This window comes from Drosophila miranda, chromosome 3 (genome assembly GCF_003369915.1).
Source record: "Drosophila miranda strain MSH22 chromosome 3, D.miranda_PacBio2.1, whole genome shotgun sequence".
NCBI classification, from domain to species: domain Eukaryota; kingdom Metazoa; phylum Arthropoda; class Insecta; order Diptera; family Drosophilidae; genus Drosophila; species Drosophila miranda.
The window spans coordinates 13,605,808-13,620,800 of record NC_046676.1 but is presented as its reverse complement, the minus strand read 5'-3'; the positions used below and the strand labels follow the sequence as shown (position 1 = coordinate 13,620,800).

The 14,993-nt window shown below is 45.0% G+C and overlaps 1 protein-coding gene across 3 annotated transcripts in view; it reads right to left on the bottom strand.

Moving 5' to 3' along the window:
• LOC108160592 (metabotropic glutamate receptor 2) overlaps positions 1–14,993 on the bottom strand; it is a 75,660-nt gene that overhangs the window by 23,638 nt on the left and 37,029 nt on the right. Inside the window, exon 1 of one of the 3 annotated variants that reach the window (XM_017294687.2) lies at positions 14,526–14,660. The exons of the other annotated variants lie outside the window; for them this stretch is intronic. The gene's annotated coding sequence lies outside the window, so the exon portion shown is untranslated. Of the gene's footprint in view, positions 1–14,525; positions 14,661–14,993 lie in introns of those variants that run through there. 3 annotated transcript variants of the gene reach the window in all.

The following is a 14,993-nucleotide window of genomic DNA, read 5'->3' as shown; positions in this document are numbered from 1 at the left end:
AAGGATTGCCATTCCCAAGCAGCTCAGCATCCATTTAGCGAATAAGTTTAATTTTTGGCAAGCCAAGAGAATAAAAAACTTTACAAGATCAATCCCAAAGTCTGCCCTAAAGGAACCTCATCTCTGTTGGCCATTTACCGAGGAAAACCTGCCAGAGTAAAGCAAATAGACCGTGCCCAAAGCAAAAATGCCCCAAAATGTAGCAATCGTTGGCCACTGCAAGTGCTGCAAGAAATATTGACGACAGCTGCTTCCAGGTACACATAGTACTTTTAATTAATTAATAGGTATATTAAAAACAGATCAAGTGAAACCTTCGAGTGTCTGCATTGGAAAAGTACTGTTCAAGGGCAGGCTCGATTTTGGTTTCTGGTTGAAGAGTTGCAGCTTCCGATACCATCATCTACCGGGCGTGAACAGCCCTAATTGAACCTGCCAAAAAGCGTTGCATCTGCGGCTTTGCATGAATGATTGAAATACTCTGATCCAATAGGGTTTCGATTAATTTTCATCGCTTGCTGTTAAATGAAATATTCTTGTGCCGAATGGATCTCGAGCATCCATTTAAGTTAAGCTGCTTTAAATGCAAAAGTGCCCGTGTTTCTCGTGGATACATTTAATATGCATATGGAGGCGGCAAGAGTGCAACAAAATTGATGTTTTCCTTTTTTTTACTCATTTATTTTTTCTGCTTTTTAATTAAAACTCATTTGCGCATTTGTGGGCTGTCATTAAAAGTTATGTGTATGTAGGGGTAGATGTAGGTGTGGTACGTGCCACTCGGCATTTCAGTGTCCCGTTTACTCAAAATAAAAATTAAATGCCCGTCATAAATGGGGAAACCATTCAGATAACAACCAGTAAGAATGTGAAAAGCAAACTTCTGCGAGGTCCCAGCCGGTATCCGGACTTTGGAAAATCATGCAAACTCATGCTGCTAAAAGTCTTCGAAAGAATATTTAAAGCAGGGCCCGTGTGGTTACTATGAAACTTTCCTTTCAATACAGTCTCTATCTCTGCTTCGGTTTCTCTCTCTCTCTCTCAAGCAGTCCAGGGTCTGGCCAATGGAGATACATTTTGCCAGAATATTTACACAGAGCTGGAGCAGAAGATAGGGAATAAAATCAAAAAGGCAGACGCATAAATATCAATCTATCAAACTGATGGAAATGTGTTGATGGTCAAGAAAACTCACTCTTTATGCAGGTTTCGGATAGAATTTCATTGACAGACAGAAAGAGGGGGCAGATAAAGGATATACGAAGCAAGGGAGAGATAGGGAGCTAGAAAATGGAATAACTGGTTGCATGTGGGGCGTATGAGTGATTTTTTAAAGCAAACACAAAGGGGACAAAAAGTGGCAAGCACAGGAGAGAACATCAGAGCTAGAAACATCGAATGTCTTTAAGATTAAATTCACATTTTGTAGGGATATTGGTGCAACGAAAGCAGAAGTACATTATAGATTTATGGGAGGAGGAGATTTACCCTAATTAAAGTCGGAGATATAAGACAGCAGCTTCTGATGATCCAATCGGATGGGTGTATCGATGAAAGATAAACTTTTATTTGCCAAATTTTAGCCACTGAAGCAGCCATTAAGCACCAGCGTCAGGCAGGAGCCAGCACTGGAACGTGCAACCTAAAGCCTGAAACCTGACAGCCGCTATCAACAGCCAATAAATGAAATCTCATTAAGCTGAAGGCGCCGCAGGAGAGCGCTCGCCAAGTGGTTCGGGAATGGAAATTCTCTGCCACCCTGCCACTGGCACTACGAGCGAAGTAAAATTATAAAATTTCCATTTTATTGACATTCAAAATTGACTGATATGCTGAAGGACGGAGTGGTGGGGTCTGCGGCTGAGTTTAAGTGTCTAAAGCCAACACTAAAGCAAATTTTGTGGCAAGCGAACGTGCGGCAGGAAGCACAAGCAGCAGAAGAAGCAGCAGCAGAAGCGGGAGAAACAACAGGCAACGAGTCAATCAAGTTCGAAATGAAACAAAATAAAAATGGTTCAATAAAGTCAACACCCCTGGGAAGTGGAGGCGTGGCATGCCCCACAGGCAACCATGGGGCAAGCAGGAGTTGAAGTTCAAACAGAAAAGCGTTGAAAATATTCCCCGGCATCCAAATTACATTATCGGCGCACCCATGGAGCAGAGCAGGAGACAACCGACAACCAACATCAGACAACGTGCCCCAAATGAGTGTGTCCCGAGTGTCGATGGCTGATAACAGCCGGAAGCCAAATACAACAACAGCCAGAGTAAAGACAACGGCAACGGCAGCAGCAACAGAAGCGGCTCAAAAGACAAAGGCTTTCGGGGAAAACAATATTTGGCGAAAATTTCGAACACAAAAAAATAAACGCAGAATAACCAAATTGCCTGCAAAGCCAATTTTTTCTGTAGAGCATACATTAAGTGTAGGTGCGGGTCGGAGGTGCCTCGGAGGTAGGCGTGGCCCGGCCTTATGGGTGACACATAAATTTAGACATTTTCCAGCGTTAGACGTGGGTGGCAGAAGCAGGGGCCGGGACGGGGCCGGGGCAGTAGCAGACGCAGGGCAACGCTCGCCAATCAATAATTCAAATTGGGTGCCGGGCAAAGCAAAAAAAAAAAACAAAGAGATTGACAAAGCAACAAAGAACCAAACAGAAAAGCCCAAAATAATAAAGGAAAAGCGTCAATTTATGTACATTGTCCACAAAAACTTTGATGCTTGTCAAATATTTACGATTTTTACAACTTTTCATTTTTTAAATATGCAAAATCAAAGTTAAATTAAAACTAACAAAAAAACAAAAAAGCAGATATACATTATGCACCATTGCTGCCGATGCCACAGAGAGGATGAAAAGTCCATTTAAGTTTTTCCACTGGAAAAAGATTTACAATTTTCTGAGATTCAACCTTGCTCGATTCGTGTGAAATTAATGAGAAACAAGTGCAAAAGAAACCCATTTGAAACACATTTCTGGTGCGAGTAACAGCAAACAGAAAAAATTTAGATTCGCTACATGAAAGTTCGATTGTATTTAGGTCACAGGTAAGGCGATTTTTCCGAGTTTTTTACCATAAAAACGTTTCTATTGTTTTGCCTTTTTTTTTATTGATTTAAAGAACACTGAAACTTAAATAAAATCGTTCAACATTTTTGAACATGGAGCCATAAATCAAGGCAACATATGTGTGTATTTGTGGTCTGTGGTTTTAGACTCGATGGCTTGGCAAATTTTGATTTATGGCCTGAGAGTGGGACTCCCACAGAGTGTCATTTGCCTGATGGACAGATTCAATTCAGATTTTTTTCGGATTTGGTTCAGGTACCCGTTCACATGACCCCATCAGACTGCCTGCTTGGAAATGTATTGAATTTAAATATTTAGGAAACTTAGTTTCGAACTTTAAGAGGTCCGATGTAGTTGGTGCCTGTACTTTATTTTAACTTTAAATAATTGAAGCAGCTGTGAAAATCGATCCACGGAAGGCAACCAATTGACTGCCCGAGGAGTGCAGACGAAGCAGCGCCACGTGCCCCCTTTTCTGTGCAAAGGAGGAAAGCGACGGGCTAAGGACGCTCTTTGGGGCAGCAACATCGTAATATAACAAAAATCAACATCAAAGTCATCGCAGGGAAGGGAAAGCCGGGGAAAGGGGAGAACGAGGGCTTAACTTGTCGCCCATAAAACAAATTGGCATTTTTATTATTATGACAAACAGTCGGGATGTCACCGAGTCGCCGTTCCCCAGTTACCTAACAACACAAGAGTCCTACATATGTGCGAGCATGTGGGTGGGACTTGGGGCTATGCTTATCTTCAGAAGGCAGCTAAAACGCTTTTGATTAGACATCACGAACGAGGCTGACAGCTTCAAGCATTTGCAATAAAAGCGGCAACAATGTTACGCATACGCAACACTCTTCTGTCCCCGCCTCCCCGCCAGCTGCCAGTTGCCAGTTGCCACTCCACATCTCTTCTTTTTGGCAGTTTTTAATGAGTTAACAGCAGACACACACTGCCAGGCCCCATGAGGACGGGCATGCTCACGCTCAGGCTCATGCTCATGTTCACGCATTTTGCGGTTGTTCCGGCGAAGAGTGTTGCCAGCATGTTGCAGCGGCGAGTGATGTGAAATGCCATTTTGATGGTGTCGGGGAAATGCCATTTTGATTTTTCAACTTTTATGACAAGCCCGCTCATTGTTCTCGAACAGAACTTGGCGAGTGTTTGGATTTAGTGCATCGTAAAAGGGTTTTCTTCTTTCTTTTTTTTTTTGGTGGCATCCAGAGGCTGCGCAGAAAGTTTTTTGTGGGAAATTACCCATTAAAGTTTTTCATGTGAAAATAGTCGGCAGCTGGTGAGTGTGAAAATGATTTGGGCTGTGGTCTAGAAACAGCCGAAAATTAATGAGCGCGCAACAAAAAATTCTTTTAAATTTTCCATAAAATTTAAGAAAATGTTTGCCTTCAGAAAAACATCAGAAAATAATTCTGTGTACTTTTTAAAGGTGACTCTTGCCCAAGAAATTCTTCTTCCTTCAGAAATGCCACAATGCCATGGCCATGGACGCTGTAAAAACTATGCTAAGTAATTTGTTAAGCCCGAGCTGACGGGGAATTCAGGATGTCCTTTGCTGAAGCATAGAGGGGATGAGCAGAGGGGCCCCGACCCCGAGCCCGACACAGCAATTGAGCTTCTAATTGTCCTTGCTTTCGCGTTGTCGCGTTGATGGCGCATAATTTGCCAGCTCATAAATAAAAATGTCCACGGCAAGGAGCAGAGCGGCATCTTGTCCCACGGCATCTGGAGCATTTGGCATTTCCGCTCCCGTTATCCCGCACCAGCAGCCGGTGTTAAATGTAATATTTATTAGCCATCCTGCTGGCCAACTTTGTAAGCCTTTTAAAGGCTTTAAGGTTTACTCACAGCCCAGCCTTACGGCCTAATCGGCTTTCCATGCTTAAGCACGCTCTTTGTCTATGGAGAGGCGGATTCAATGTATTGGAATTAATAAAAAAGGTCCCTGTCCCGGTCCCGGTCCCGGTCCCGGGTCCAAATCTATGCTCGACCTTGGGCCTGCTTACTCCTTACGCTCGGTGGCCAATTTCCGAAATATGGTTCCCTCTTTTTTGTTTGCTTTTAATAGCTCGCAGCGCGGGCTCATAAAAAAATCTCCCGAAACGTAGCCGAAGAGAGCGAGCTGCATAAATATTTTTATTTCTATTTTTACGATACGCCAGATAGCAGGGAAAAGCGACAGCGAAAGTGAAAACGCTGGGAAAACCAACCGAAAACAGACAAAATAGCAGGTCCTGGGTTCGTTCCCCGATGTTTGGCGCGTTTTATGCATACAGCAGCTGCAAATAGTTGCTCTTCTGAAGGCGTTAATGGCCCCGCCCCCAAAACACCCGAGCATTAAAACTCGTTAGACAAAAGCTCTGCGTGGGGCAATAATAAGCACAGTTTATGCCCGGAAAATGTATAATTGGCAGGCAGGGGGGGGCGAAGATCAGGACAGAACCCTTTCACCTCGCCAACTGCTGATTCGGGAACTTGTGACTCCGTGCTGGGTTCAAAGGACAGCCCGAGCGAAAAAGGGTCGCCATTTCCGATATCATTGTCAAAATTGTGTCAAAATTCTTTAAGCACATTAAATTGTTACCGAAAAAGCGACCAAACAAACAAAGAGAGGGATTGTTCAGGCAAACATTCCAAAGAAGGCTTTCGCTCTAAAATATCTGGCATGTTTCGTAGGATTTCACCAATGAAAACGTACAGGTCTGGAAGCAGTAAGGAAGTTGTGGCCCAACTTAAGAGCGTTAAATCATACAGAACACATTTGAGGAATAGATTATATAGATCACTACCTTGTTATTTAGGTTTATGCAGCAAAATTTTAAAGGGCAATTTCTACTTGGAAGCACTGTCTCAAACATTGTGAAACGCACTGTACCGACACTGTAGATATAACTTTGAAAACGATTTCCGGAATGTGAGACAACAAACAAAAACACGGGGCACAAATGCAAAACGGCAGCAGTTTTCAAGCCATTTGACAGGCCATTTTAATATGGAACCAATAAAAGGAGGAAATATAGAAAACGAGAGAAAAACAGAAAGGGGAAAATCAACGGCAGCAGCTGCATGTGCGTAAATTTTCATTGTGGCTTATGGCAGGGTTGGGCGAGGAAAAAGGGTCAAATGTGTCGTACGTTTCCGGCTTTCCCTTTCGGCTGTTGCCTGATTTTGTGCTACTGGTGTTGGTGCTGCTGTTCCTTCCGAGCCTGTGTCCGTGTCCCATGTCTAAGTCCATGTCCCCAAATTGTACTTTATGGCTTAAATACGCCGCAGGGCTGCCAATGTCGGCTGCCAAAGTCGGCTCTCGATGTGGAGCCGCAGAGGCGACAAGGTCACAGTAGCAGTCTCCGCAGAGTCCCAGACCAAGCGTTAATTCACTTTTAATAAAAGCTCAGGCCGTAAAAGAAAGCAAAGAGTGAAAGAAGTTCGAGTTCTCGCTTGGCTAGGCCTCTCTGATCGCTCTAATTAGGCTTCCAAGAGGAAGTCAAAGCGGCTGCAAGGGAGGAGCTTTCTTAGTACTCAATGCGAGCCTTTTTAATGCGATTTCGCTTTGCTTTCAATGGAAATCAAAATCGACTTTGCTTTGCTCTGATTGGCGGTCTAATTGAGCCATCAAACTTAAGTTAATGAGCAGCAGATTGAAGAAGATTCAACGTCTCTGCCCCAGCCATATATGCTCTCAAAGGGAAATCAATTGCTGGAATCCCGCAGAGCACTGCAAAGCACTTTCTCTCTCCAGAGCGCACTGATTGCTTCGCTTGTCTTTGTCCATCAATTGCAGAATGCAGCATTCAGCATGCAGCATGCAACACGAGGAAGAATATATAGTAGCTGCTAACCGAATGAGAAATTTGTAAATTGAATTTTTCAAATTCTTCGCATGAGTTGTGTCTGCCCCACCGCCGTACGCCATAGTACATTTCCCCGCCTGATGCACCATTGAATGCTGCAACTGTCAATGGCAGCCGATTTTCGATTATTCTTAGCCAAAAGATACTTCCGTTTGCAGTTGTCTGCAGAGCTTTTACTCGGAGAATGTGGATGGGGAGTGAATGCTGACGTGCTGGCAATTTGGCAATCGAGGGTTGCGGTTGGCGAGAAGAGTCCTCGAGCTGCCTTTGAAAGCAAATTAATTTACCCCTACGCCGCACTTGACACGCTCGTCAGAGCCCGAACCGAACCACAGACCCCGCTCCATACATATTCAATTAGGCTCCGGCGCAGACGTCTCTAAATATGCATAATCATCGGACGCTTACCCACACAGAGCGCAACACGAGCGTAAATGCCGTTTTGGCAGTCAACCACACACAGAAAGAGATCCCTGACAGGAGGCACACAGTGTGTGCCGCAAGGAATGTGGTAAAAGGAGTGGAGCGTCTGGCAGCCAGGCCAACGTTCAGTTAACTGTGGCGGCAAATGGCGTCGGGCGAAAGTGAAAGTAAAAGCCAAGCAGCAGACGCCATAAACATGGCTGTCGAGGGGCAATTAAGGTGGCCAAGCGGAGGCAGGCGGGAGGCGGGCAAGTGGTGCTGCTAGAGTGGGAGCTCATTCAGAATCCTTTTACAGGAGGGTATTCGCATAGTTCCCTCCATCTGTGTCAAGCTACCATCGCTGGCAGTTGCTGCTTCTCTACATCGTAGTTTTGGGATGTTCATGCTCTGCGCATAACGTGGCTTAATTATTTTCGCTTAGGGCCACCTCAATGCCATGCCCCCCCAATGCCATCAGCCAGCTGTCATCATATGGTGCCGTTGTTTCTCTCTAGTGTCTGTGTACACGTGTAGACCGCACCACATTCACGGGATAAATGACAACTAACATGGCTTTCAGGTATCCATCCAGGCCACCAGGACCTAGGGTGGATATATATAGATGGAGCCATGGGTGAAGCGAATGGGGAGTGTGTATGGGCAGGTGGATGGGGCCGGGCGCCTAATGACTGTCGTTTGATAATACACATGTTTCGGGTCTGCCGGAGCGGTGGCCAGGTGCAGCGTTGGGCAATATAATTGCCAAAAAATAGCGCCAAACGTGAGTGGGAGCACACACAAAAATGTAATTAAGTTATTATCTCAGTTACTTTGCCGCTTCTCGTCTCGCTTTTGTGGGAGTCTCCTCGGCCGCGGCCTGTGGCAGCTGCCTGCTGATTGCGTGTCAGCATCGCATTCGACTCGAATACTCTCGCACATGACACCGAGGGGCAGGAGAGGAGCGCCTTCTGTCAATTGAGAGAAAATTGCAAGCTGTAAAGAATTCGCTTCGTCCTTTGGTTGCACTAAATGAGGACCCCAACCCTCCTCACCCACACTGTACCTTTTCCCTGCTCCTCTCTCTCCCCCTCCCCCACTCCAGTCACACATTAAACATTGAAGACCTGACGCCAGCTTAATGCCTTTAAAAGCAGTTTCTTGCTTCAACTTTTAATTTGATTACATGCCACAGACACGCACACTCTCGGGGCGGGCCCCAAACTTCTTCATTGGGGGCAGACGTGCGTGGGTTAGCCAAAAGAAGCGAAGCAGTACCCCAACATGACGTGCCGCGAGTCCGTGTGCCACATCTTTGTCAGCGGCTGCCGCTACACACAGACACACCACACAGGCAAGCATATTTATACTACGAGTATAAACACTAACACAAACATGGAGCAAGCCGAGAAGCCAAGAAGCCGACAAATTTATGGGCTGCGTAAATATAAATTTCAATTCTTCCCCTCCTTGGCCCACCTGGGGTCTCTGCACCTTTTTTCCAGGAAGAAGGATAGCTTCTGCTCTATTTTCGGCTTATGCTTGTAGTTTCAGCGTAAATATTGTTCGTACATGGGTTGGGGCTTCCAGAGAGCAGCTTTCGCCCTCAGACAGACAGAGGGGTAGCTGCCACCAACCACTCAGACATTTTCTTACATGCTACGCATGACAGCAGGTCCGAAAGCCCTCGAATTTTTGGGGGGAATCTCTGTGAGCTCTAAATGCTGCTTCCCCCACTAATCGTGCCATCATGCGATGGCTAGTTAGTATTATTTGAGGTTTAGGGGCAAGAGGAGAGGGAAGAGGTTTTTCCGGGAATGTTTTAATATATTCTATAGATCTAATTGTGTGCACGTTTGCGTTACACATACGCCCTGTGGCGCGGCTGAATACCCAACCCAACCCAACCTGAATACCCAACTTCCAGAAAACACCGAAACCAAAGCCAAGAAAAGTTGCGGTTATTCTGTGTTGCAGCAGTGTGAGAAAAGTTGTTAATTATTCATTCTTGTTGTGCAAGCAGACAGCTGCAGGGACTGCAGTGTCCCTAGCTGTTTTTACATCAAGCCTTTGCCCTTAATAAGCACATTTGCTGCTGGCAACTGTTTGCTGGAGTGAGGGAAGTGGCTTTTAAGGACATGTGGCCCTTAAAGACTTTGGCGTCTGTTAGCTATGGCTGCAACTGCAAGTATGGGCAATCAATTTCCATCAGAAGGCCAAGAAACAGCCAGCACACACACGAAATGTTGACACCCCCAGAAGAAGAACAACAACAGGAAATGGAAATAGAAAGGGTGGTAGGGGGGGGGGGGGAAAGACAACAAAAACAAAAACAAGCTGACAGACGAAGCAGAATGTTAATGGGAGGCAAATGTGTGGAAATGTCGCATAAATCAAAAGAGCAGCAGAGTACCAGAACCAGTACCAGCACCAGTACCAGTTACCAGCTATTGCATAGCTCTCCATCTGCCTGGCTGCCTCCCTTGCCGCCCTTGCGGCCCCTGGCTTCCCCGGCCATGGCTCACAGCCCATTGAGCACATGATATTGTGAATTACAGTCTGCCTCTCCATCTAGAAATATATATACATATATATGTACACACTTCTGTGTGTATTAATATGTATTTGTGTATGTGGAAGATGTGGACGCGTGACTTGCATAACATTTTGCAAAGTAACGCAAATTGAAAAAATCCATTGGCCACTTACTCGTACTGCCCCGTCGCCCCTCGACGCTCGCCCACCTCTTAATCAAATGGCTGCGTGTGTGCCTGACCATAGAGACGTGTTTATGACCACAAAATAATTTGTTGTGCGGGAAATAGGCAAGCTTTGCTACGACAATTTCCTTTAACCATTTCTCAAAAAATAAATCGCGTTTTTTTTTAAAACGTCGTAGAGAGGAAAAACTATGCACATACATATATTGTTTTTCCTTCACGTTTTCCCATTTTCCTCCCTATTTCGTATGCATACAGTAATTCTTGTGATCGTGCACACACGCACACATTTGTCTAAAGGCGGTGCTGCTGCAGGATTATTTTTGTTTATTGTAGCGACAAAATAATACTGCCCCCTTGCACCCTGTTCGTGCCACACGTTGTCCCTAGCCAAAATAAGTATGCTAACAAATGCAAGCATCGACGGGGCCAAAAAACGACAGACAAAGACCCGAAAAAATGGCGTGTGTGTTGCCCCAGTGTTGTCCTCATGGCGAAAGCGCAAAGTCATGACAAACAAAAATAAATGCTCTCTCCTTCTCTACCCCCCTCCCACCATCTCTCTCTCTCTCTCCCGATGGTTGTGGATGTGTCTGTGTGTGTGTATGTATTTGCACTTGTTCTTGAAATGTGCGTGTGTCATTGCTTGTTTGCTCTGCCCCCCACGCACACAGAAGCGCAGTCGTATGTGTAACAAAAAGATCATTATGGGCTGCCTTCGCTCTGCCTTGCGCCTTCTGCCTTGTGCCTTCTGCTGGCTGTGGCATTGTCTATTGTTTAGCAGTTTCGAGCATGCTTGGCTCTCGTTCTTCTTCTACCGCCACGCTCCTCACATTCGTTCCGTTTTCGTTGGTTTCCTCCGCACCGTAATCCAGAGCGTAACTGTTGAAAATGTACGGCGTGCTCCGAGGCCACACAACTAAGCACTAAATATTTTATAGCACACTTTTCTGCAGGGACACACACACACACAAATATCACAATTTTCGGGTATATGTATTTGTATGTATTGCGGAGCAACAAATCATTTGCGATTGTCACTTGCCAACAAAAATGAGTCATTTGCAGCGATGCGAATCCGAAAAGTTAACTCCTGGGAAAATTAGCATATTTCTGCTGTACTTTTTGATTAACTTTTAAAGTCCAGCTTCCAGCTCCCAGCCAGTCGCCAGTCGCCCGACACCAAGCGCCAACGCCATTAAGTCTTATCTAAATACAATTAAAATGAAAACGCTGACCACTTGTGCCACTGGTCGTGGCCATAAAAAAAAAAAACTCCCGCACAGTTGGCAAAGTTTCCGTCAAGCCGCAAAAAAGTCGTAAAAACAAGAGGAAAGCCTGAGCAAGAGCTTGGTGGAGAGTGGAGTAGAGAATGGGAGTGCAAAAGATATAATTGCATAATTAGTGGCGCGTATCTGGCAAGTTATTGGACCAACAAACCAACGAATTGCTCCTAAAGCACCGACATGAAAAACGCTTCAGATGTGGTATTATATTTTCCAGTCTCTAGAGGAAACACCGTTCTACCAACCCGACAAACAGTAGTTCGCTCAGGTCCCTCTTCTCCTGGCATTCATAAGTTAATCATCATAAAAGTTAGCAGCCACGACAGCAAAAGTTTGAAGATGGACAGGATTCTGATTCTATGGTGTTCGGATCCCAGCACTATTCGAAATCTGAGGGTGAAGCGCTGTCCAGGTGGCTCTTTCCACGGGGTCATAACCACAGGTTTTAATATTAAAGACCAACAATGTTTGGGGAAACTTTTCAGCAACATTTGGCTGGATAAAAACTTTCGCGGAAATCCCTTCCAGGTGAATTTCCCTTAACTGAGGGATAGCTTCCAACTTAAGTCATACTTTATGGTAATTTTTATGAATCTCAGTTTTTCTCCTTTTCTTTTGTCCGACTCGGCAACTCAGTTGCTCTCAAACTTTATCTGCTTTCAGTGGGATCCCTTAGCGGAACATCCTGTTTTCACACTTGCAACACCTCCTGCCCTCCCCCCGCGGGCAATGTTTCAAGCTGAAACTTTTGATGCCACAAACTTTACGCGCGAACTAAACTTTGATGCAGTTGCATCATTTCGGTTTCCGTATCGGTGGAAAGGCCACAATGACGCCCATGCACCCACCGTTGCGTCCAGCTCTTGCCTTCTCTGCGTTCCGTATTTGCCTAAGAGTCGGTAGTGCTGCCATTTGAGTTTCTAATTAGTTTCCTCATGAGAGTTTATGGCGTGGCTGTCTGTGGGGCAGGCAACAGGTAGCAACAATCATTCCGCCATTTATGACTCTGCCACGCCATAACTAAGTGAGGGGACGGCCGTGTGTGGCCAGGGGGGGGAGGAATCATCGCGTTGCACCCTCATTAAGAGCCGTTTATTAATTATATTTATTGCGCAACGCCCCGCGTTGCATGCTTCCATAATTAATTCTTGTTTTTCTACCGTCTGCTACCCAAAGTTTTCGCAGTTTATTTGCTCGTGGGTCGAGTTGCCTCAGAACGCGGGAAATCCGTATGAAATGGTTGCCTTGCCAATTACCGCCATGTCGTTTACTACGGCTCTGCGTCACATGCCACTTACTGCTGATTAGAGTTGCGTCGGAAAACTTCGTTATACTTCGTTGCAAGCGTTCGAGTTGCAAGCGCAAAAGATAGTTGTTTCAAATTAAGTCCGCAGTCCGCAGCTCATTACAACTCATTGCAAATTGTGAAACTCATTTGAATGAATTCCTTGTAAAAGTTTTTGCTTTGAAACATTAATTTAGTCGAGAGTGGGCACAAAATTTGTGGAAATTCTTAATTTACAGCATATTTTCCAGTGAAACGCATACAGCTATTCCATATTCCATTTTAATTTCAATTTCTGAAAAGCAGCTTGGCTTGCAGATGTAAAGATGATGGATAAGCTAAGCTCCAACTTCTCGGAAAAGTTAATGCAGAGCAGAGTGCTGCTTAAATCTAAAATATACAGACCACGCTAGAAATCTGTCGACGGAATAGAGTTAATGCGTGCAGTGGGAGTTCGACAGGAAGCAGTTTATTAATCGCTTGGTTTAGTAATTAAACAAAGGTCAAACAATCAGCGGGACCAGGACCAGAACCGGGACCGGGACCGGGACCAGGACCGGGACCTGGACTTTGGTTAGGGCATTTATCACAGCTACGTGACTAAAGCTTTGTGCGCTGCCATTAGATCCATTAGGTCCCCAAACTATCATTAAGAGCTGACAGACCGAGAGAAGAATTTAGGTGCCGACGGGAGACTTTGTTAATTATCAGAACCCCATCCCTTCCCATCCCATCCCATCCCTCAAGCGGTGTGCCTCGGGTGCCGACTGGAAGTGCGAAAATAATGAAAATAAAATTACAAAATGTCAACAGCCCCAGCCCAGAAGGAGGAAATTGAATATCCTGTGGCCAGACAAACGCAGACACAGAGTCGTTGTGGGTCGACGGAAAATGGCAATCAACCTGAAAGCAGCACACACTGGCTGTACTTTTCTAAAGCACTTCATCCCCACTTCCCTTCTTATCGGACGCCTGCCTGACTGTGATGTTGGCATAATTTTCAAATTACATTCAAATGCTCCTAATTGCCTTGCCCTGGCATCAAAGTTTATCGGAGCACCACCTGCGCCACACATACACTCGTCACACGCGGCGTATGCATAATAATTTACACAGATTTACGTACAGTCGGTTCTTACAAGGCTAGGCCTACATTTGATACCATCCCGAAACCATGGTGTAATCTCCGACTGTGCTACTGCCACTGCCACTGCCTCTCTCTTTCACTTTAATTAAACTCCAACTCCAGATACAGAGCATCAAACTTTTTCTATTTCCGATGTAGAGGAAAAAAAACAACTTATAATTAAAGGTAAGGGACTAAAGCAAAAATCAAAAACAACACAAAACTTTCTACAACTTTTTCTTCGTGGCTCCAGAGCCAGGGCCCAACGTTCCCTTTTGGGCCGCCGCCTCCGCTTGAAATTATTTTGAATTTATATTAATTAATATTTGTTTTGTTCTCTTTTTGTGGCCCGAAATCCCTCGTCTGCGGAGCCACTTTCCCTGTTTATATTTTGATAACAACATTTTTTCTAGGCCTTGATAAGATTTATGTTTCTGGCAGGCGAGACGTCTCCATATATCTACTAGGCTGCGGCGGCCACGCCAGTTAGAACTTAATTAATTAGGGGTCAAAGCAAGTGGCCTGTCTGACGTGGAGACCTTTATTTTTTTTTATATTCATTTCTTGATATTTTGCTGTGACATTTTCAGAACTCTTGTGTTTTATTTTCGAGATGTGTATTTATTTGAATTGAAATTTCCAATTCGATTACTTTTTGAGTATATATTTTTAATATTTTAGCTCACAACTGTTTTTATTAAATTGTCAAGAGTATTTTGTTTCCATTAAACATTTCTTTGTGGTTTTCGCCAGGTAAAGTCTCTCCGGGACTTACTTAAACCGTTTCACTTGCTACCACCTCCTCTGATGAATGTTACGTCTGATAAGGGACTTTTGTTCATAGAGCTCTTCCGATGTCTACCTTCCGCGAGCGTCTGCGTTGGTGGAGAACCGGCGTGCAACTGAAAGTCCCTGGCGATGGCTGCGACAGCGACAGCCGCCAGGACACACGAAGGAGTGTACTAAAATTGTAGGACACTTCAGGCTCGTGCTGGTGCTCGTGCTCGTGTCGTCGGTCGGATTTATGAATGGAACAAACACTTGTTTGCGTGCAACGTCTAAGCCCCTGTTATACTGACACTGTGCCACTTGGCAAACTGTTATATCTGTTATACTCGGAGGGGAACACGACAGAACAAAGGACTTCTACTGTCATTATGCAGAGGATTCCGGGAAATCAAATGCAAAGACCACGTACAATTTCTTCTGTCCGTGCACGGAGTCTTCGAACTTGTTTCCGATT